At 36.2% G+C, this 24,499-nt stretch overlaps 1 protein-coding gene and 1 pseudogene across 1 annotated transcript in view; both read right to left on the reverse strand.

The window, feature by feature from the left end:
• LOC102858384 (fibroblast growth factor 14-like) overlaps positions 1-24,499 on the reverse strand; it is a 936,720-nt gene that overhangs the window by 681,563 nt on the left and 230,658 nt on the right. The window lies entirely within an intron of this gene.
• LOC102867875 overlaps positions 6,156-24,499 on the reverse strand; it is a 19,657-nt pseudogene continuing 1,313 nt past the window's right edge.

The following is a 24,499-nucleotide window of genomic DNA, read 5'->3' on the forward strand; positions in this document are numbered from 1 at the left end:
TCTCAGAGTCAGCCACAGTTTGTTATGATCCACACAGTCAAATGCCTTTGCATAATCAATGAAACACAGATAGACATTCTTCTGGTATTCTCTGCTTTCAACCAAGATCCATCTAACATCAGCAACAATATCTCTAGTACCACGACCCCTTCTAAACCCAGCCTGGTCTTAGAGATGCTAATTATCATCTATTCTACTGCAAACATGTTTCAGCTATTTATATAATTCTGATTTATATCAATTTGTGTCTTTCTTGATTGAGCTAGCATTTTTAAGAAACAAACTGAGGTTTGTGTGATGCGGGATTTGTTTGTTTGCTTGCTTACTTCAATAATCTTAGATTTTGCTTCTATAATTACAGTGTTCTCAGGAGCAAAGTTGTCAGTTTAAAGACTAGGGTACGCCTGATGCAAGCCATAGAACTGTCAATTGTTCCTTTTGTGCCTCAAAGTCGCACAATGAACAAGGAAGATTAAAGAGGAATCAATAATCTTTAATTTTACAGTCAGCAGAATACTGCATATTCCATAAACTACCAAAAGAACAAACAAATCTGTCTTGGAGGAAAGCAACCAGAAGCAAGGGTGGTGAAACTTTGTCTCACATACTTTGAGTATGTTGACAGGAGGGGGCACTCCTTGGAAAAAATACATCACCTGGGAAAGGTGGAGGGTCAGAGAAATAGAAGGAGATCCTCAACAAGATGGATTGCCATAGTAACTACAACAATGGACCTGAGAATTGCTAATAGCTTGAGGATAGTGCAAGATAGGGCAGGGGTTTAATGTATTTTCAAAGATGACATGACAGCATCTAAAAACAATGCTATAACACTAAGAAGCTTTGGGAGTGAAGTCCAGAGGATATTGTGCTGCTATCCCCAAAGCCCCAGCTCTCTGCTGGTTCAAATTTACAAGTAACTCTGTGGATAAAAGATCAGCAAATTTTTTTTTTCCCAGTTGAATGTGTCACTACTGGAAACTATCTAAGGGGCTAGCTATGAGATGCTTCTAATTCTATGGCAATGACTGACAGACTAACACTATCAATGAGTATTGCTTTTATGTGCCAATGAGTCACTGGCAACTCATAGAAACCCTATGTACAACAGTTCTGAACCCCGCTTTATCCTGAGCCAAACTTACTGACTCTGACATATCTACACCCTCTATCCCAGTCACGGAATCAATTCATTTCATCGAGGGTCTTTTTCTCCTGTGCTGTTATTCCACCCTCCCAAGCATGATGTCTTTCTCCAAGGACCAGACCCATACATTTTCAATCTATATGCAGAACAGATCATCTAGTTCAAAGGCATCAATTCCTTCTTTTAAACATTGTCATTGTTCAGCTTGGCCTGAATCAGGCACACATTAATATCCAGATTGACATAGTTGCTCTTCAGTACTCTGGAAATGTCCCTGACAATCAACTTTACCAATGCAATTTGTTTTCTAATTTCCTGGCTGCTGATACCAAGAGTGTTGACTGTGGAGCCAAGCAAACTGAAGCTGTTAACAATCTCAATCTCTTCACTATCTATCATGATGCTGCCAATGAGTACAGTGGTGAGATTCTTTGTTTTCTTGATTTTGAGCTTCAATTCATATAGAAGGCTGCAGTCCTTGACCTTCTGCAGCAAGCACTTCAAAGTCCTCCTCAGTGTCAGCAAGCAAGGTTGTATCATCTGCTTAACGCAAGTTGTTGATGAGTCTTCTTCCAATCTTGATGCCACAATTTTCCTTACAGAGCCCAGACTCCTGTATGATCTGTTCTGCATACAGATTGAAAAGGTATGGAGACAGGACACATCCCTGGTGTACACCCTTCCCAATTTTGAATCATGCAGTGTTTCCTTGCTCTGTGCTAAGGACTGCTTCCTGGTCCAAGTATAGATTTCACATAAACATGATCAAGTGTTTTGAGATTCTCATTGAGTTAATAATATTTCTTTCTAAGTTGGAAAAGAATAAGGACAATTTTACATATATGCCTTTACATATATGCTTCATAAAGCACTTTTCCTACTCTTGTTGAGTTTGAGATGACAATGTAATACTCAGATAGGGTAATCATTGTAAATGGAGAAATAAAAGTCATAAATGGACACCAGAGTTCCTGATAGTCCAAGAGTGGTGATCAAAAGCCACAAGAGAAGTCAGGCTGACTAAATGGAACCATATGAACAGAAAGGAGACAATGGTATTAAATTTAACCACAGAAAGTTTAGTGTAGAAGAAAGAAAACCTATAAAGTATGCAAGTATGGTAGGAGTAGAAAGAGGAATTTATATTGTTTAGAGATAAACTGTATCATCAGGTCATATCTCAATCTGTCATTACAGGGCTCAACTCTACCAGGCCCTTTATATTCTAGGCTCCCAGAGTGACTCTGTAAAAGCAGGATAGGTAGACAAACACCATACAATTTTTCTCAAACACAACCTCTGCCTCTGGCCTCAAGAACTACTATTCTGATTACTTTGGTCGATCACTTAGCTCCCTTCAAACTCCATTTATTCCCCATTTAAATTGAGATGATTCAGTATACATAACAAAGTTGGGGTAACAGACATAAAGAATCAAGAGCATTATCAAATACTAGATGGAGGACTTCATCATCATGTGACAGAAGAAGAATGCAGGCAGTATTCTAAGTACAAAGGCAGAAACCAATTCTTCTTGTTAGGTGCAGTTAGGTCGGCGCTAACTCATAGCAACCCTATTGCTGTGTACCATTGAGTAGGAACCGACTCGTAGCTCAAGCTTCAGGGGGTTTTCAGAGGTAGTAAATCACACAGGAGGAGACTGATCATCTTTCTCCTGTGAAGGAGCTGGTGCATTCAAACTCCATGCCTTTGGGTTAGAAGCACAGCTCCTTACCACTAAGCCATCAGAAGCTACTTTTATATAAATGTGTAAAACTTTAATTTTATTATGAATGAGTTTAGTTTAATAGCAGAACTACATGAACCAGCAACTAATTTCTAGAGAAGAGAACTTGTTCTTTTCAGATTTTTAAAGCAGTAAAGTTCTCAGTGCTTTGGGATAAAAATATAGCTTAGAGAGGGGGAAACACACTATTATATTGCCACCTCCTCCCAAGTGATAAACATAAGGCACTCCTCAAACCATCACAGATGAATGTTTCTATTCTAAGGGCAACAGCCCCCCCAACCCTCCAACACTATGTGAAATGTATTCATTGTGCAGTGAATACCTCAATTTAATAGTGGCAAAAAAATGTCATTATTACATGTTAAAAAATCATTCACTAAAAATGAGACAAATAGACATTTTAGCCCTCAGGAATCACATCTTATTCTATCAATAAGTATCAAATAAAAACTCTGCTGTGTGTTTAAATTCTAGCTTAAGTGCCCAGAATAGTGACAAATATGAATGTCTGGGAAAGAAGATACTGACTCAGAGAAAAAGCAAGTCAAATATCACACCTCCACAAAGAAATCAACCTACTATTGTTGTTGTTGTGTACAGTGGATTTGGAATTGACCCTCCTGCGGGTTTTCAGAAGTAGTTAATAACACAGGAGGAGATTGTCTTTTTTCCCCCCACTGAGTAGTTGGTGGATTCAAACCAGATAGATTCAAACTGTGTGTGTGCCTTCACGATTGCAGTGCAGTTCCTTGCCACTAGGCCACCAGAGCAAGGTCCTGTAATAAACACTACAAAGTGAGAAAGGACCAACCTGAAATGACACGGTTATTGGTCTGTGGTTCCTACGGAGGCTAAGATTAGGACTCAGACCAGTCTATCGGAAGCACAACTGTTAAAAAGAGCTATTGAGACAGAATGAAATAGAACATTCAAATTTAGCACTTAACATTATTTTGAAAATCTCCCTCAGAAACAAAATTCAGATTCTATTTGTAGCGAGTTTTCTTTCTAGCATCCACATGTTCCATTTTTTAGTAGCATAATCTGCTGTTGGGCCGACACCAGCTGCAGCTTTCCCTGACTGAAAACGCAGTATCGATTCCTAGAGCAAATCAATCCTAGCTTGAAGTCAATTCTTTAATCAAGTCCTCATTTTTCTCCTCAGTGCCAGAGCTTTATTTATATAAAAACACTGACCACAAAGCAGGACTTATTTGCTCACAAAGTCAGCAAATAACTTATAGCTTTGACCAGGAAATAAGAGAATCTAGTCTCACACCTCGTCTATTGAGACTTGCTAAAACACACCTGGGCATGAGAAATTAGGAAAAAATGAGGTTAATCTTCTTTGGTTTGGAAATTGTAACTGGAAAAACGAAGAGTTCACAATCTTCTGGGTGATATAAGTGAATTCGAAAGGAAGTAAAATATATTTAGGATAAAATTTAGTCACTTAGAGCTTGGTTATATTTTTTTTAAAGAGGCATCAAATTAAGCTAAGGTGTTCGGGAATCTTCCTCCTTCTGCACCTTTTTTTCTTTTTTGCTTGCATGCATAGCATCCACACCTCCTTTCCCTCAGTCAATGCTATAATTTTGATGTGTTTTATCTATAACTTTGTTAATTCATATAACAATATATTGAAATACATGCATGTATTTCACATGTACGTGTGTATGTATGTGTGTGTGTGTGTGTGTGTGTGTGTGTGTGTTCATATGGATAAGGACTTTCTCTGCTCACTCAAGGGCAGAAAGTTCCATCTACCAACTGTTCTATGGGAGAAACATGGGAAATCTTCTCCTCGAGGATTTACAGCCTCTGAAAACCCACTGGAGGATCAGTTATGAGTTGGTTCTAACTCAAAGGCACATAACAATATCAAATATATGTTGTTGTTGACATAATTATCAAATATATATTGTTGTTGTTTTTGTTAGGTACCACTGAGTTGAGTACAACTCATAGTGGCACACACACACACACACACACACAGACAGACACCCACCCACCCTAGTATCGCGGTAGTTGAAGTGTTCAGCTACCAATTAGAAGGTCATTGCTTCAAATCCACCAACTAACTACTCAACTGCTCTATGGCAGAGAAATGTGGAGTCTGCTTTGCAAATATTTACAGATTTGGGAATTTATGCATCAGGTCAGCTCTTCCCAGAGAGTCAATATGAGTCAGAATCATTCAGTGGCAGTGATTTGATATGAATATGTTCCTATTTATTTTGTAAATATGAATGCAAGTTGCTATGTTTTACTTCAGAGTAAATGCTTCATTAACTCATTACTTATAATTCTTTTAAAACATCCAGTCAACCTTTTATCCGTATGCTTTGTTCACAGGAGCAGTTCGAGTTCTGTAAAAGCTCATTTCTCTCTAATCTATTTTCTCTTGGGGAGCTCTAGCAGCATAATCCATGTGAAATTGCACTACTAACCCAAAGGCTGTACCTCCATGAAATTTCCATTCACCGGAAGAGCCTCAGAGAAAGATAGACAAAGATACAACTGTCTCAGAAAGTCAATGGAGAGTCAGCAATGAGTTGATTCAGACTAGATGACAGTTGATGAATCTTTAGAGTTTGCATCAGAGATCATCCATGTCCAGTATTTACAGGAGGAGTTTGCCCATTGCTCAATTGTTGTTGTTGTAGTCATGTGCCTCTAATGGGAACTAATTCATAGCTGACCTGCTCTCCTCTCACTGGAGGAGAGTCTCATTTCGCTCCCTTAGAACAGCTGATGAATTGGAACTGTTTTTGGGTTAGCAACAAAACTCCTGACCACTAGGCAACCATGTAGGTATATCTCCTGCAATAACTCCTCGTTGCTGCTTCTCCTGTGCAATGGATATTCTAATGCTAGAAAGGAATTCTGAAAAATAGAGCAAAATACCAATCTGCACTCTGCTAACTTTCTACTATCAAATGAGATTCTTCTATTTCAAATATTGTTAACATTGTTTGTAGAGTTGAACCTTCTGAACATGTAGAGATGGGTTTGGAATGTAGACATGTTGTGTTTCCAATCATAAAAGAAAGAGAAATGCCTCAGGAAGGAATTAAGAAAGTTTAATTTTTAATTATGTCAACTTCAAATACATCTTTGAAACACTGCATTTTTCACTTACAATACAGTGATAATAAAATGCAATGTTATTTCCTTTCCTTATGCATGTCCCATATTCAAGTTTTGAGAATGTCCAGAAATTTAGTTCAGCATTTTCAACTTTGGCATTGCAACGTGCTACAAATTTGGATCCTTCAAAATTTTTAACTGTGGAACAATGTTAAAGTACTGAGATTGGCTGACAACCTCTTCAATGGTGAGTCCAGAAGAGGCACCACCAGATGGAGGAGCCCCACCACCAGGGAAGCCGCCAGGCATGCCTCCAGATACACTTCCAGCCCTCTGGTACAGCTTCGTGATGATGGGGTTGCAGACCTTCTTTAGGTCCTTCTTCTGATGCTCAAATTCCTCCTTTTGTGCAGTCTCAATTTTATCGAGCCACTTGATCATTTAATTTCACTTGTCAAGGATCTTCTACTTGTGCTCATCATTGATCTTGCCTTGAAGCTTTTAGTCTTCAACTGCTGCTTTCATATTAAATGCATAAGACACGAGGGAGTTCTTCATAGACACCTTAGCCCTTTGCTTCTCATCTTCAACTTTGTACTTCTCAGCCTCCTGGACCATTTGGTCAATGTCTGCTTTACTCAAGTGACCCTTGTCCTTACTGATGATAATCTTGTTTTCTTTCTGTGCTCTTGTCAACAGCAGAAACATTAAGGATACAATTGGCATCAGTGTCATAGGTGACTTCAATCTGAGGAACATCACAAGGTGCAGGTGGTATACCAGAGAGTTGAAACTTGCCAAGCAGGTTGTTATCTTTGTTCATGGAATGCTCTCACCTTTGTAGACTTGAATGAGCACACCAGGCTGGTTGTTGTAGCAGCCTGTGAAGGTCTGCATCTGCTTGGTAGGAATGGTAATATTATGCTTGATGAGGACAGTCATGACTCCACCAGCAGTTTCAATATCAAGGGAAAGTGGAGTGACAGCCATGAGCAGCAAATCTTGAACATTTTCATATTTGTTTCCAGAAAGAATGGCCTCCTGGACAGCTGCACCACAGGCAAGAGCCTCATCTGGGTTGATGCTCTTGTTCAATTCCTTTCCATTGAAGAAATCCTGAAGAATTCTCTGAATATTGGGAATTCTGGTAGAACTATACACCACAATAATATCATAGATCTGTGACTTGTCTATCTTGACATACCTCAGGGCTTTCTCTGCAAGGTCCAGAATGCCATGGAAAAGATCAGCATTCAGTTCTTCAAAGACAGTTTGGACAATGAAACATAGAAGTTGATTCCCTCATACAGAGAATCAATATCAATGCTGACCTGGGTGCTGGAAGAAAGTGTGCACTTTGCCCACTCACAAGCAGTGTGGAGGCTTCTGACAGCCCTCTTGTTTTCACTGATGTCTACATTATGCTTGTGCTTAAACTCTGCAATGGAATAGTTGACCATTCCATCATCAAAGTCTCCTCCACCTAAGTGGGTGTCTCCCGCTGTACACTTGACCTCAAATATTCCATCTTCAATAGTGAGGATTGACACATCAAAATGCTACCTCCTAAGTCAAAGATCAGCACATTCCTTTCAGGACCAACTTTTTTTTTATCTAAAGCATAAACAATAGCAGCGGCAGTTGGCTCACTGATGAGCCAGCTTTGAGGCCAGTGTGGTTCCAGCATCTTTGGTAGCCTGGCGCTGACAGTCATTGAAGTAGGCTGGTACAGTGAAAACAGCATTGGTAACAGTCTTTCCAAGGTAGGCATCTGCAATCTCCTTCATATTCATGAGAAACATAGGTGAAACCTCCTCTGGTTAGAAACTTTTGTTCTCTCCTTTATTATTCTCCTTGGGTCTTGGGCCTTCCTGCATCAGTTCACCTATCATGAATGGCAAGTGTTTTATATCAGACTGCACAACAGCATCATCAAATCTTCATCCAATGAGATATTTGGCATTGAATACTGTGTTAGTGGGATTCATTGCTACTTGATTCTTTGCCACATCACCAATAAATAGTTTAGTATTGGTAAATGCAACGCAGCTTGGGATGGTCCCGTTGCCTTGATAATTTGCAATGATCTCTACTTCCCTGTGCTGGAAGAAACCCACACAAGAGTAGGTGGTGCCAAGATCAAGGCCAACTGCAGGGCCCTTGTGAAGAAATAAAAGTATACCTCTTGATGGCTGCTGTGCTAAATGAGCTGAAGTTTACTTTTTCACTTCATCTTAGAATTGGTGATATTTGGCTGTGGAAACTAATCTTTAAATATATTCAGCCTATATGAGACCTGGACAATGAATAAGGGTGAAAGATAAGAAGAATTGACACCTTTAAGCTTTGGTGTTGAAGAAAGTACTAAAATCCCATGGATTTCCAAAAGAACAAACAGCTAAGTCTTGGAGAAAATGTAGCCAAAGTGCTCCTTTGAAGGAAAGATGACAAAGCTTCATCTCACATATTCTGAGTATGTTGTTAAGTAAGGTTATTCCCTGGGAAGAGACATTACTCTTGGCAAGGTGGAGGGTCAGGGAAAGAGAGGAAGAACTTCAATGAGATAGATAATGACTGGAACAAAGTGCTCAAGGGTTTCAGAAATGATGAGGATACACAGGATAAAACAGGGTTCAGATATTCTGTTTATAGGATCACTATGAGTCATATTCAACTCAATGGCACATAACAACTACATACATCTCAAGATAGCTCTAATGGCCTACTAGGTAAGGAATTGCATTAGCAAAGCAAAGGCAAGTAGTTCAAATCCTGCAAAGGCTTCATGGAAGAAAGATGAGCAATCTCCTACCATGAAATTTACAATCTCTGAAAGCCTACTGGAGGGTCAGCTATGAGTCAGTTCCAACTAGATGCCAATGAACAGCAACAACGTACATTTCAAGTTCTATATATTAATGCACTCTTCCAGATATTATCAATTATCTCCTGCAAATTAGTCAGAGCCATGGAAAATAATGCAACTTGAAAGTAAAATAATTCCTTTCAGTTAAACCTGAGCCATGTTCACAGTTTCACAGTTAAGATATATTACCAAATCTAATCTTGGTATAATTTTTCCTCATACTTCTTAGCCTTACTATATTTTCATTTGTGTTAATTATAGTACTTATATGAATAACCACTATATGAAAATGACAAATTCACACCTTTCAATAAGTGATTTTCCTGAGTTTCCAATTTCCTTTGAAAAAAAAGTTGGCCAAGAGCCTGCTTTCTAACTTTTTCTATGTTTCAAAGATTTAAAAAAAAAAATAGTTCAGAACTTCTGTGTACATATGATCTAACATTACAGAGAGAAAATTTAGTAGTTGTTATTTTGTTGGTGGGGGTTTTTTGTACTGAAAGAAATGCACTTAAATTTTTACCTGGTTTTAAAAATTCTTCAAGTAAAAATGTGGCTTACTTTACTGTCTTCTTATCTCATGTTTCACTGATATGACAATATTGAAAAATCTACTGTTCAACTATTTTGCACATTGATGGTATGGTCTAGCAGTAACAAATGCCAAGGTGTGAAATGAGAGCAGTACTGGCTCTGATCACTAAGTTTGATTGAGGTGAGATTCTCAGTGGTTTCACTGTCATGTAATGACGTAATTTGGCAGCAATGTAGCCAGCAATATCCACCAATTCAGCACTGCTATATTTGCCACCAATGTATCCACCGTCTGTCAGGTAATGCTAACATAACCACTTGCTCTTTGTAAACTAACTACATCAGTGAGTGTGGATGTGTTCATCATTTGAAAATTTTACACAAATAGTTAATTAATAGTATAGATTTTGAAGGAAAAAATTATATATAATGTTTATATCCATTTATCAACGCGATAAATCTAGATCCACACATCAAATTTTAAAAAAACTGAAAATTTTATAGCAATTATAGAAAACAAAAATTCAAGGAAAAAACACTAAATGTTATTTGTCAAAATATACTTCAAATCACCAAGAGATAGTTAGCATTAATTCTTTATTAAGCTAACTGATTTATGTTATTGTTTATAGTTGTTGTATACTATAGAGTCAGAACTGACCCGTAGCACACCCTCCAATGCGTTTTCAGAGGCTGTTAATCACAGACGAGGAGACTGCCCATCCTTCTCCCGCGAAGCAGCTCGTTGCCTTGAACTGCAATGCCTTTGAGATTGCAGCTCAGCTTCTTGCCACTAGGCCACCAGAGCTCCCTAACTGATTAATACACAAACATACACAAAAGTAAAATATTTGTTCCTGTCCGTGTTTAAAACACAGCAGAATTATTTGAGTACATGACACTTTAAAAGTATGTTCTACAGGAGTAAGTTGTGTTGTCATCAGTAATCACTACAATCAATGCTGATGGCTAACAATTACTAAGAAGTTTCTTCATTGGACCATTGGATTAATTCATGACCTGTAAACATTCCACAGTATAGTATAAATCAAGTAATCCCATGACTTAATGCATAGAATAAGAGATAGCACTGAAAGTTTGTGCTGGTCTCAGGACAGCCTCCTTTCACCCTATAATCTGGGACAAATTCCCTAATCTCTTTGACATTCACCTTCTCAACTATAAGAGAAACATATTGCATGTGGTTGTTGAGATAACAGAGGTAAACGTGAGTGACAGTTTAAGAGTACTCAGTAAATAGGTTATGGAAGACTAATATTTATCATTTTAAAAGGAGATCTGTGTGTTCTGCGAATATAATTCTGTGAAAAGATTGTGTGTAATATATTTTAGTATGCATCCTTAGTATAAGTCTTTGATAGTCAACTAATTCTAGATAGCCCAAGTGTGAAAACAATTAATTTTAGAATTTTTATAACACAACATTAAAACTAAAATTAAGCACATTAAATTCTGGAGGCAAATATAATCAGATAAGAATTAGATTTGAGAAAAGTATTTGAACAGGAATATTAATAAAATAAATCAGAACACTCAATCACCTGGTAAAAATGAAATATAGGTGTGTTAAGTTAAAAGCATGCAGTTCTTTCAAGAACACTGAAAAAAAAATAATAAGCACATGTTGATGAGATGCTATCTCTAAATCCATTTCCTGACTTGGAGTCTTGAACTGAATCCAAAACAAGTTGATATCCTTGCCATCAAGGAGAATCTACAGTCAAGACATGAATTACATTAAATGGACAAAAAGGAAAATGTAAATGAACATCAAATAAAAATACACATCACTAAGTCAGTCTTTCAGAATATAAAATTGAGCTGATGGTGATGATTATCTTATGCAGAAAAATAGCTGATAAACAAGCATGTCAAAAGTTCTTTTGACCTAATCCACAAAATTTGCAAAACTGTGGAATTAAAGTTACTTACAATTGAATTTTAAAAATATGGAATTATGATTTAATAAACTGTTAAATTATTTCATTTTTATTTAAAAATATTTCATGTTATTGCTTAATTTCCTAACTAAAGGTGGTGGGATTTTTTTTTATTTATAGCCTCAATACATTCTAGTATATATTTGACATCTAACTGGTATTTCCTGGGCATCTAGTCTAATAATTTAATTCTGCAGGCAATAGCACTTCTAATCACAGATCAAGAGATTATTAAATGCCAGGGACAATTTGTATTTATCTATAGAAATAGCTCTTTTTTTATAGTAAAGTATAACTGATAAGGGAACATAATTTATTTTAGATCACAAACCCTCACCATCCCGCAGATAAACTTCAGGGAACTTGGGGCTCAGTTTCATTCTGAAGAGTGTTGTTGTTGTTGTTGTTGTTGTTGTTGTTATTATGTTCTATTGAATCAGAACTGATCTAGAGCTGACACTCCAGACACAGTAAATCGTTCAGAATGAGACTGCCCATCTTTCTCCTGTGGAATAGCTGGTGAATTCGAACCACATACCTTTGTTTTGGCAGCACTACTTCTTCCCACTAGGCCACCAGAGATTGTTACCACTAGATCATGAACATAGCATGTAGTATAATGCATAGCAGTCATGTTTGCTGTTGCTGTGTGCCACTGAATCAGAACCATCTCCTAACTGACCATGCAGCAGGTTTTCAAAGGCTCTAAATTGCCTGGGAGATTGCATATCTTTCTCCCATGAGTTGCCAGAGCAACTTCTTGCCCACCAGGCCATCGCTGGTAATACAGTAATGCATAATAAATGCTTGTTGACTTTTTAAAGTAGACTACTTGTGTCTCCCTAGTATTTTGTTTACTACTTTGTTTACTCTCAGTGAGTGCAAGATTCACACCGTATTCTACTTAGCTTTACACATGTCATGACATCCTAATTGATTGGTAGAGCTTCTCGTAGCATTAATTTAATATACAGATCTTTTTAAAATAAATAGTAGAGTGCTTGGCTTGCATATAATCAACAAATACATGCTCCGTAAAATGCACACTTTGAAAGTTGAAAGCATCTTAAAAGAAGGATCCAGGAGGGGTGGGAGAGTCTGGAAGCAGAGGGATGTGGATATACAGCGGGAAGGGGGGATTAATCATTGGGTTGTACAATTTGTTGGGTGGTGGGATGAGGGAAATTGAAAGAATTTGTTCAAATTTGTACTAGAATTTTGTAAATAAACCAGCCATAATAATTAAAAATAACCTTTAAAAAGAAAAAGATATTTCTCCAATGAACAACTTGTTAAGCAACTCTGATAATAGTTTTCCACCTCTAGTAGTCATACTCTAACAAGAAAGTTCTAGCTGTTATCAAAGAAGAGCAACTCTATTGAAGAATCATCTTTTCTTCTTTTTAAATTTATTATTTCAATGAAAATTTACAGAGACTTTGGATTTCCATTCATTCATTGTTGCACCTTTCTCTCCTCTCAACCCTCCCCCTTAGTACACTACCCTCTTGGAAAAGTAAAAGAAAAATTATTTCATTGTTCCACAATCCCTCCCCCCAGGTCCATTCCACAATGCAGCCCTCACTCTGGACTCCCGTCATGACAAAAATACCTAATCACATAACCCTTTTAATCCATTTTCTCCCTCATCTGTTTCAGTGAAGTATATATACATTATATATATATATATATAATTGAACCCATCTTTCTCACTTTCCCTCCAATGCCAATGTCAGTCCTGTTTTACAACAGTGGCATCGTGCAGTACTTGTCTTTTTGTGACTGAGATACTTCACTCAGCATAATGTCCTCCAGGGTCACTCATTTTTAATAACATTGCATGAGTTCCTTGTTTTCAGTGCAGCATAGTATTCCATTGTGTAAATATACCACAGCTTCTCTATCCATTCGTTTGTTGATGGGCATTTAGGTTGTTTCCAACTCCTCGATATTGTGAACAAAGTCACGATAAACATGGGTGTGCATATATCTGGTTGGGTGTCAGTTATGGTTTTCTCTTTGGGGTATATTCCCAGTAATTCCCAGAATTGCTAGGTCAAATGTTATCTCTATTCGCAACTTTTTGAGAAAGTGCCATACTGCCTTCCACAGTGGTTGCACCATTTTACACTTCCATCAACAGTGAATAAGGGTTCCAGTTTCTCCACAACCTCGCCAGTATTTGTTGCTTGCTGTTCTGTTAAATTTTGCTATTCTGACTGGGGTGAGATGATATCTCATAGGTGTTTTGTGAAGAATCCTTTTTAATGAGAGACAATTCTTTCATCTGTAGCCTACTGGTTCTAACTCTTAGTAAGAAAAAGAATAGCTTTCCCCATTATTTCCAGAGAGTGTTCTTTTGAGATGTAGGCCAGCAGTCCTGGTCATTCAGGACATTTTTCCCCTAGGGTAAGATTCCTGTTCTCCTTGAGTAGTCCTTGTGGGATGCAGTCTCCACATCAATGAACATGCTGGCCATTCTCTAAGAGCATGCTTCTGGTCAATGTCTTAGAAACAGCATCTAGAGATAATTGTAATTCTCTAGTTGGAGTCAGACCAGTCGAATGATGCAGAAAATATATCAAAATATAGACATAAACCCTCCATTAATGCAGCTCAAAATCCTATTATCAAAATACATTTAAATCTTATATTAGGGAGTTATTTAGAAATTCACTTTTAATAAATGTCTTTCATCATTTATCAGAATGTTATCTGGGTCAACTAAGCTATCCTGAAATATGCTAGCTTTTGCTTTGTTTAAAACCTCATTTTCTACAGTTCTAAATATAGGTTTCAAATTATCAAGAGAAAAACCACCCTAGAAAAATGCTAAAGACATAAATTCACATTTTTACTAGAAGTTCAGGGATGGGTAGTGGTATGGATATGTGAGATACCACTTTATGTGGTCAGTGACTCAGCAGAAGCACCATTAAGTGATGAGATACAGATGTGTATTGGCTGGGGACAGAGGCCAATGTAAAGTGATTATAGATTAGTTCACCAAAAAGCAAAAACTGTCAGGCATTGGAGAAGGGTCAACATGACTCAAAACAATTCTCTCTTGTCTGATAGGAGGAAAAAATGTTCCTTGTTAATCAGAGAAGGCGAAAGTTCCTTTAAGCAGTTATCAGTATTTTTGTATATTTCATCTTCTTTTTTCAATGCTATTCCTGATGCCACAGCAACTATTTTTGTCATTTTTATATTTTTTAAATTATTCAATAATGACTGTAAGGTTTTTAGGAAGCCTCAGTTCTGTGAGAGAAAGGACCTGGTGTTCTGTTCCTATAAAGATTACAACATAGAAAACCCAATAGGCCAATTCTACTCTGTCATTTATGGTTAATATGAGCCCCTCTTACCTAATTTTGTAATGGCATTTTTTCCCTTCTGCGTAAAGACTTAATCTGCTATCATCAGTGTGTCTCAAATAAGTTTCACCTTATTTTTAAAAAACATTTAGAATTATCAGGATCTTCCTCTTTTAGATTCACCATCATCATTTACACACACCCTGTTTCAATCCTCATCAGCACTTAACCTTAACTTTGATTCTAACAGTCTACAAGGATAACTTCTGTAATATTGCATGTGAAAATATTTTATCTTTGTTTTTCATTCTGTTAAAAATAATAAACTAAAATAATCATAAGGAAAACTTGAAATAAGTATCAAGTTAATCAAAGACAGTGAGAGGTAAACAGCAACTCAATCTTTAAGAAGTCACTTTAATGTTACCCTCTGGTTTCTCTTTCCATATATGAAATATATTAAAGCTAGTAATGGTAATGTGATATGAAATTATTTTTCAGCCACTCCAATGTGGAAAATTCCTGACTACCTACCTTTACAAGCCTAAAAGTATCTATAGAGCGGTTTTACTTTGTCACAAAGGGTCATCATGAATTGGTGCATAACAACAGCACCATACATTTCCTCTATCATTATTAAAATAATTAGAATATAGGGGAAATATCCCCAAAGGCATTCTCTAGTTTTCGTACACATTCAATCAGCTCTGAAACAAAAGTAAACTTCCATAACATCTTGACAGCCTTTCTAGACTTTACAAGAAATCGCCACATGAAAAGTTTTTAGTATAGTGGAAATAATATTTCAGAAGCATTTTCATGGTAGAATCTCTCTAGAGCTCGTTTTTTAATATATAAATAAAAATGTATTGTAATTGCACTGTATCCAGGCTTACAGGGCATCAAGTCTTTCATGAACCATCATCTGACACTTGATTGTTGCTATGGGGAATTAATAGATCTCACTTATCATTTTCACATACAGTCCTATAAAAAAAGAAAGCAACATTCAGGGTCCTTTCCAATTGAAACAGGGACAAAATTCTTTTTCAAAATCACCCAGAACTGATGAAAGCAGTATTTCTAAATGACAACTTGTGTTCTGTATACCAAATAGACTTTAAACAATTCGATGAGCTATTTTAAGTGGTCTGAGTCTGTGAGGGTAGCCAAATAGTACTATGTAATAGGCTTCCTCCAAATATAAGAAATAGTATCATTACAAAAGCATTAGTTGCAGATTATTCTTTTTTAGTAAATAAATTATCAATAAGTACTTTGTTTCCCAGTTCTGGACTAAACATTGTGATTATCTTCAGAGATATCTTGAAGATTAAATGTTTACCATGAGTTTTGGTATGTTATCCGTATTTCAGTGAGCATTTTCTATACTAGTTCTGTTCCTTTTATAATAATTAATAATTTACTTAGTTACATTTGATTAATCATGAAACATAATGGTACTCATTATGTTTTTCTCTATCTTGATGTCTGAAAACAAACAAAAAATCTCTTTGATCTGCCTGTCTAACACAGTCTTATCTAAACTTATGCAATAGAGCTACAACCTGGTCTTTAATGCTGGCAGGAAACAATTTATTCTTTAATTAATTTCTTCTCCATAAAAATGTCTTCTTAACTCGTTTCTTCTTCATAAAAATGTTCCAAGTGTCTTCTTGCTTCTGATCCGAAGTTTAGACCCTTCTTCGTACCAAGAAAGTTATCCCATACTTCTTAGGCAGAGCCCTTCTAATGCTACTTCTCAGAGTTTATCTTTAATAATACAAGGCTTCCTAGTATCTCCAGGTCTTCCCCCTTGGCTAAGAAGGACTTGCTGTCCTCAGAGATAGCACTTCCTCCTGTGAATGGAATACTCTATTTCTGAATCTTACTCCCTGGATTGCTGTTTCTGGCTCAGTTCTTCACTCTTTTCACTGGAGCATGCCATTAACCCCTGATTAAGCCCATCAAAACTAAAGGCTCATTCTTTAAATCTGCCTTCCCTTTAAATTCCCAGTACTTTAGTAGCCATCTTGTCAATGTTTTCTTTCTAGATACAGTAACTACTTCCATCGTTTAACTGTGCTTTCCCTCAGAGCTAAGCCAAACAAGTGGATGCCCTAGACAGATTGATAATTTTATACCATTTCAAGCCATAGTTTTGTTTTCCACTATTTCATGACATGCCAGAAAACCCAATTTTCTCTCAATGCACACTGCATGTTGCTTTGTCAGTTCAAAGTAAGGGATTTATTTCACGTGTTGAACTTACACTGCTGTTAACTGATTTAAAATTGCTTTTGCTTTCACACTTTTGTAATCATCTCTAACTACGATAGGGTGCTGCTTGAGTGCATGCTAAAGATAGAGGAAAATTATGGGCTAATAGACTAATAATTGTTCATTTTACATTTAGATTAATAAAATTGTTTACCTCTTAGTTTTTTGGTTAAGATTTCTTGGGAGGCATAGTACAAAAATTAAAAATCAGATAATAAAATAAAAATAAGTAATAAAATAAACTATGTTTCCTTTGAAGACAGCATTTTATGTGATATTTTGATCATATAATATCCACACTGTCACTTACTATCTAAGGCAGCTATCATCAGGACAGTCTCTGAGTTAGAACCGTAACACACTTTATATGTTCACTTGAGGACTTCTTGTTTTTGAAGAGATCAACCTATAACAACCATTGCATTAACTATGCAACAGTGTATATATGTTTTATTTCCTATAAGCAATAGTGCCTCAGAATGTCACCTGGCCAGACCAGTCCCTACATCACATTTGCACTGTCTAATTTCTCAATCTGAGCTCCTACATTAAATTGGGTTCTGCAGTTAAGTCAGATTTTAAATTGTTATTTTGCAATTTATTATCTATTCCATCTCCAAAAAAAAAAACAACAAACCACAACCCTATTTAACTCCTCCATGCATGCTTTTTCAGCAGGAACCGGGAATGAATAACAATCCTACCTCACTGAAACATTGTGAAGATCTGAGTTAATATATGACACCTCAAAAGTACATAATATCTATATGGTAAACTGTGTGATTGTGAGCAAGGGAAACAAAAATCTATACAATACTGTTTTTCCCCCTCAAAGAAACTTCCTAGTGGTAAGTAAATAAGTAGTAAGACACAGTGAAAATAATGCAATACAAGTTCAAGTACTCAAAACCTATGTGATTAATTTTAGTAAAGAAGTAGTTTATTGAAGAGAAGACATTAGAGCAATGAATTAATAGAGAATGAACGTGTTTCTGTCTCCAAGCAGGTGGATTGGTCAGGACATTACAGACTGAGACAAAGAAATAGCAAAATCCTAAAATGTCAGAGATTTGGAGGAAAAGAGGTCTCCGATGTTATTCTAATGATATTAACTTTATTTGAGGAAAGTGAATGTTTTTCAAATGTTATTCAGTTGAGAATAAAAAATGAACATATTAAGGAATATGGAGGCATTATGACTAGAAATTTGGAAGCAGGAGTGGCTTCCACTTCCTAAACAACATGCCTCTAGAAACTCTATTAACTTTGATAAATGTCAATAGTTGTAGAGGGGCTTCAGGCCTTTTATTCATAATGTCACTATGAGTTGTGCTCAACTTGAAGGCAATCAACAACAACAATAATGACTAGAAATTAAATCTCAAAAACTTAGAATGTGAGACTTAAAATACATATTGGGAAAGGAATATGAATAACGGTATGAAGTTCATATAATGCTATTTTTTCCTTGAATACTTAGGATAAAAGTTGAAGCCATTAACCAAAAGAAAATAATTGACAAGTTAAAAAAATAAAATGAAAAAAGTAGTGGAGTCATCACAGTGTGATAGGGTGAAAATTATAAACTTAATTCTGTTAAATATTCATGGAAAAAATAAAGTAAAAGCATCAGAAATAAAGATTTAGCTACATAAAGATGGAAGATGAAGATTTGAGAATTAAATCAGATTACAGCTATATTAATGACAGTAGATGGTTTTTTCTAAAAGGTTACATACAATGAAGAGGGGGAAATGGTTAAGAAAGGAATAAGTACACTTCAGACGGAAGTGGAGAATTTTTATGTAGAGATAAATAGAAGGAGAACATATTCAGTATCAACGATAGAATCTTTTTTTATCTCAAAGGTTTTTCACTTTTGGAAACATGTATATTCTGTCTTATTCTGCTTACTTCCTAAAAGGTCTTTCTGTGCTATAAAATAAAAGACGCTAGTAAACACAAATGTTAAGTGTAAAAGAGCAAGAGGTGTCGATGAATAGGGTAGAAAGCTATGAGCCCACTCATTGTGCTTTAAGTAACAGGTGGGGCTTTTTGTTTTTTAATCAAGCATACATACCATCTGGTGGTTGCATATTGGGCTAATTAAACTCTTGTTTTTGTTTTACATCAGCTATAGCATACATCACATTTCTTATTCCCATACACACCTGGTTTCTTTATATGAAATATGCTCACAAAGGGAAGCTATGCCCATAATGCTCTTTATTTTCTGTTTAGTAATAGCCAAGTTTGGAAGCAGGGGTGGCATCCACTTCCTAAACAACATGCCTACACAAACTTCGTGAACCTTGATAAATGTCAATAGTTGTAGAGGGGCTTCAGGCCTTTTGTTCATAGGGTTGCTATTAGTCGTGCTCGACTCAAAGCAATCAACAACAGCAGCCAAGTTAGAGTGTTTATGTTGACCAGTATATGTTTATGCTGACTATCATAAATATTCTCTTTCATGCTTATTAACTATGCTTACTTTTTGTTTATTTCTTACTTAAAGCAGTTTCTTATGTCAAAGATTTATTTGTATAAAAAAAATAACTTATGTTAATTTTGTCCTATGCCCAGGTATTTCGAGATGTCATATTCTTTACAAACACAAAGGTATTTTCTAGTTGTTAAATGGTAGCTTTAAAAATTAAAATTAATTACTATAAGAGTTGAGGTATTATTTAAGAAAATAGTGAAGAGTAAACAAATAGATCTCTAAATCACTCCCATTTCCAAGACCTTCTTCTTAAGCAGAACATTGAAGATGACCTTTCATTTGATTCTCATTTTTACTCAGTTATTAATACAATGGCTTCCATAATTAATATTCAATCTCTATTTCTTTGAAATTGATAACAATGTACAAATCCTTCCATCACTCACTTGCTATTCTATCTATGTATCTATGTATCTATGTATCTATGTATCTATCTATGTATCTATCTATCTATCTATCCACCAAGGATCCTGGTGGCACAGTGATTAAGTACTCAGGTGCTAATGAAAAAAGCTGGCAATTCCCACTTACTAGCTGCTCCAAGGAAGAAAGATGTGGAATCCATTTGCATAAATGTTTAAAGAAGTAAATAAAAATCACACTTACTGCATCCAAGTTTATTCTAACTTATGATTAAGTTGGGGCTTCCAAGACTGTAAATCTTCATGATTGTGCACTGCCTATCTTTCTCCTGAGAAATACCTAGTGGATTCAAACTGCCAGCATTTCGGTTAGCAGCCCAATGTAATACACCCAGACTCCATAGAAATGACAACCTTGGAGACCCAATGGGGGCAGTTCTACTCTATTCTTTGGGATCATTATGAGTAGGAATCACCTGAAGAGCAGCAGAGATTTGAGGACTGACTAAGCTAATGCTCTTACACACCACACATTCTGCTATATCCTTTATACGCATTATCTGATCTCATCCTCAAGACAGCCTGCTGACTTAGCTACCATGACTCCAGTTTACAGACAGGAAAAGTGAAGCTTGGATCCACTGATAAACTTCCTACATCATCACACAGTAAATAAGCACAAGTGCTGAAATTTTTCTCTCCTTTTTTCCTGACTCTGAGAGTTTGTTCTTAAAAGCTCTGCTGTACTGTCTTCTAAACATAGCACACCTCTGTCCTATGAAAGCTGAATATTAAAAAGATAAATCCTCCTCCTCAGTTGTTAAGTGTATTTTTTAGCACAGTTTCAAATATATTTTGGGTTGATTTAAAAATTATCTTTTCAAAACTCTGCTGAATTTTATTTCTCCTTACCTTTTTTCTATTTAGATGGGGAAAAAAGCTTACTGCTCGTAGTCAAATCTTAGATGGTTAAACATTTCAGATGAGATGGAGAAGAGTTTACCTTTGACCTCAATAAAAGATTCTAAAGTTACAGTTAAGAGAACCACCTATAGACAGACATCTTTTTCACAAAATGCATTGCTGTCTTCTCTTAGGAGATCCTGATAAAAAGGATCCTCTTTTTTTCCCCATTACCTCCCAGTTATTCTTTCTCTATATCCTTTTCTGGATTTTGTCTTTCCAACCTCATGATTTCTCTGGGTTCTGTCATACTGTAATATAATGATAGCTTAGTAATGAAAAGAGATTAGGATTAAATAATATCATTTTGTATTATCTAGTAAACTTTCACCCATTGTATCACCATGTGACAAAGCAGAACTACCCAGTAAAGTTTTTTTCAGCCATAGAATTTATGGGAGCATTTTCTCAAGGCTTTGTCCTATAGAGCTCCTACATAGGCAAAAAAGACCAGCCTTTTCTAGAGCTAAAAGATTAATCAGTGGATCACTAAGGTTTGAATAAAGAACTATATGTTTTTACTGTCCAGATGAATGAAGCATAAGTGATCAGAGGTGATCTTAGGTCTAAGTATGTTGGTGCAAGCTTTCACTTGAGAAAATACTAAATAGTCATGTATTCAAAAAATGTTTATTGAATACATGCCAAATTTAAGCAATTAAGCACTGATACAGAGAGATTAGAGATTAATATTTGATCATCAGGAGCCAACTGTCTACAATAAACAACTAAATAAATAATTTCAAATCAAAGAGAAATAATTTTATATTAAAGTTTAATAAAATGAATGCATGTTTATGTACACAAAATAAGGAGTGTTTAATTTCAATATGGGCTCTCCTGTGCCAAGGACTTTTGCTGCTTTATTGGCTCAAACTTACATATTGTTTCATAGAAGAAAGATGTGTAGCCTTAGAAACACCACAGAATAGTTCTATTCTGCCCTGCAGAGTTACTAAGAGTCAAAATCTTTGAAAAGTCTCATGGAGAAGGTGATTTAAGTTGATTTTATAGGCAGTTCCAGACAGATGTAATAAAGGACATTCCAGAGTGTGGAGGAAGCAGTTGTGGATGAACTCTTTTACTATTTTATTCAGTTATTTAAGAAAGAACCATATTGTTTCTGAAAGTCTATTAATTTTTGCAAGAAAACTGATGGAAGGAATTAAACTTATGTACTTCCATTGAGTCAGAACTGACTCATAGCTGAACATACAGCAGGTTTTCAGAGGCTGTAAATTGCTTGAGAGGAAATTGTTCCTCATTCTCCTGAGGAGGAGCTAATAGATTCAACCGCCTGCTTTTGGATTGCCAGTGCAACTTCTTATTTACTGCACTCTTGGAGCACCCTAGAATATTTATTTGCAACAACCCATAATTCTTCTCATATTAAATTGTGGTGTTGGAGTATTAAAAATACCATGATCTATCAGAAGGACTATCAGCTGTGGAAGCCTCTTATTTAAGTCAATCAGGGCCAAGTAGGTAGCCCTTTGTATTTAAAAGTCTGTCAGGTCCCGACTAAGTCTTCAGGTGGAGCCTTATCTGTGAAGCAGTTGGATTCTGGAGGGTAGGTTCTCTTGATTTAGTTGAAATTTGGGTGTAAACTGTTGGGTAATTTTTTGTTTGTTTAAAGATTGTGTGTAAGCTGATTAGTTGCCTGGATTTAGTCAACAATCAGCTGTGGACTGCAAGCCTTTTGTTCAAGTCAATCAGGACCTGGTAGGTGGGTCTTTGTATTTAAAAGTCAGTTGGGCCCTCAGGTCTGTGGTATCTGCTACTGATTGTGTTTGGGAAAAAACATTGTTCTAAGTGGTATAGCACTTGTCTGTCAGTTTGCTGTACTGTGATAACTTGGGGTTGCTGTGATACTGAATGCTATGCCATAATGGCTACTCATGGTGGACAGGGCATGGAAAATCCCAGATTAAGACAGGCTTGGAATCAGGATTGGTATCCACTTCCTAAACAACAGGCCTTTGGAAATTCTATGAACATTAGAGAAATGATCATAATCATAGAACAGGGTTCAGATCTTTTGTTCGTAAGGTCTCTATGAGTTGTACTCAACTCAACGGCACTTAACAACAACAATCAGAAGAACAAACAAATCTGTCTTGGAAAAAGTGTAACCAGGTTGTTCCTCAGAGACAAGGATGGCGAAACTTTATCTCTCATACTTTGGGCACCAGGCAGGAGTAACCAATCTTGAAAAAGGCATCATACTGTGAAAATGAGAAGATCAGTGAAAGGGAAAGACACTCATTGATACGGAATGACACAGAGACTGCAAAATTCAGCTTAAGCATTTTAGTGATTGTGAATATGGCACAGTATAGGGCAAGATTTCAAGCTGTTGTTCATAAGGATACTGTGAGGTGTAGTATCTACCACATAACATATAGTATGTTTATTGAGCTTTCAATAAAGAAATGAGGTATCTATGAATATTGGTTGAAAATTACAAATACATATAGTCAGAGATGTTTAAAGCTAGAAAGAAATATAAAATTAATACTCCAACCAATATAAGAAAATGGCATGACATTTGTTACTTGGTCAAAGAAATTAGCCCTACAGAGTTAGATTGATTCATTCTAAATTGCAAAGGTAGGAAGTGATAAAACTGATATGACTTTGAGTATGTTAAGTTAAAATATATTCTTTCTATTAAATTATTTCTCTTCTTTTCTTCTGTAATATCAAACTATGGTATTTGCAAACATGGTAAACAGGGCTGCCACTTAAAGTATTTGTCTCTTCCCTCTGTCCATACATATTTCATACATTGTGGAATATATAGGTAATTCTTAAAATGTCCTGGATTTCAAACTCCTATTAAAGAACTCTTAATACGCTAAGGCAAATTATAACTCAACAGCTTATCAAGGCCATGTAAAATAAGTGCCCTACTTTGCTTTTGTATCTGTGTATTCTTTTTTAAAGGTCTAGACTTTTGGCATGCAGATCCTGGAAAAATATTCTTCAAGAGCAACAGTGTCAAAAGGTGAGATGGATAAATAGCTGAATGCAGATGTTTATAAAAGAAGGAGGAGAAAAAATGAAAGCCAGAACAGAGGCAGAGTTCAGGGAAAAACATTCCCATATGTAGAAGAAGAGAACTGTAAGATATAATTGTCTGAGCTATATAATATAATTGTCCTAACTACGCTGCTTTAGAATTATGTAATCTCTTAATTATTAAATAACTGACACTTTAGATGTCCCTAAAGCCAAAAAACTGAGTTGTCAAATTAATTGAATCTGCTTCCTGTGACCCTCCGCTGGATTTCAGAAACTGTAAAGCTTTTTGGTAGAAGATTGCCCATCTTTCTTCCAAGGGCCATATGGTAGATTTGAACCACTGACCTTCGTTTAGCAGCACACCAAGTAAATGGCACTATACCAGTTTACATTAAAACCCATCCAGGGCACCACTTTTAAAAGACCTGACAATCTGTTTCGCTTAAGAAAACAGCCAAGAAAACCCTGTGGAGTAGCCAGGATTTGGAATCAACTCCATGACAAGCAACAAAAATAACAATGGATAATCTTGTGAAAGACAGCATACCTTCTGACCTTTCTTCCATCATCATTTCCCTACTCACGACAATGTGCTAAAGAAAGAGCAGGAAAGAGTAAGATCTCATCAATCCAGGAAGGTTATGAGGAAGAAAAGCTAAGTTTAGACAACACATTCTTCTCCTTCTCCTTCTCCTTCTCCTT

Source organism: Elephantulus edwardii, unplaced genomic scaffold, assembly GCF_000299155.1.
Source record: "Elephantulus edwardii isolate Elephantulus edwardi_28Jun2011 unplaced genomic scaffold, EleEdw1.0 scaffold00003, whole genome shotgun sequence".
Lineage (NCBI taxonomy): Eukaryota > Metazoa > Chordata > Mammalia > Macroscelidea > Macroscelididae > Elephantulus > Elephantulus edwardii.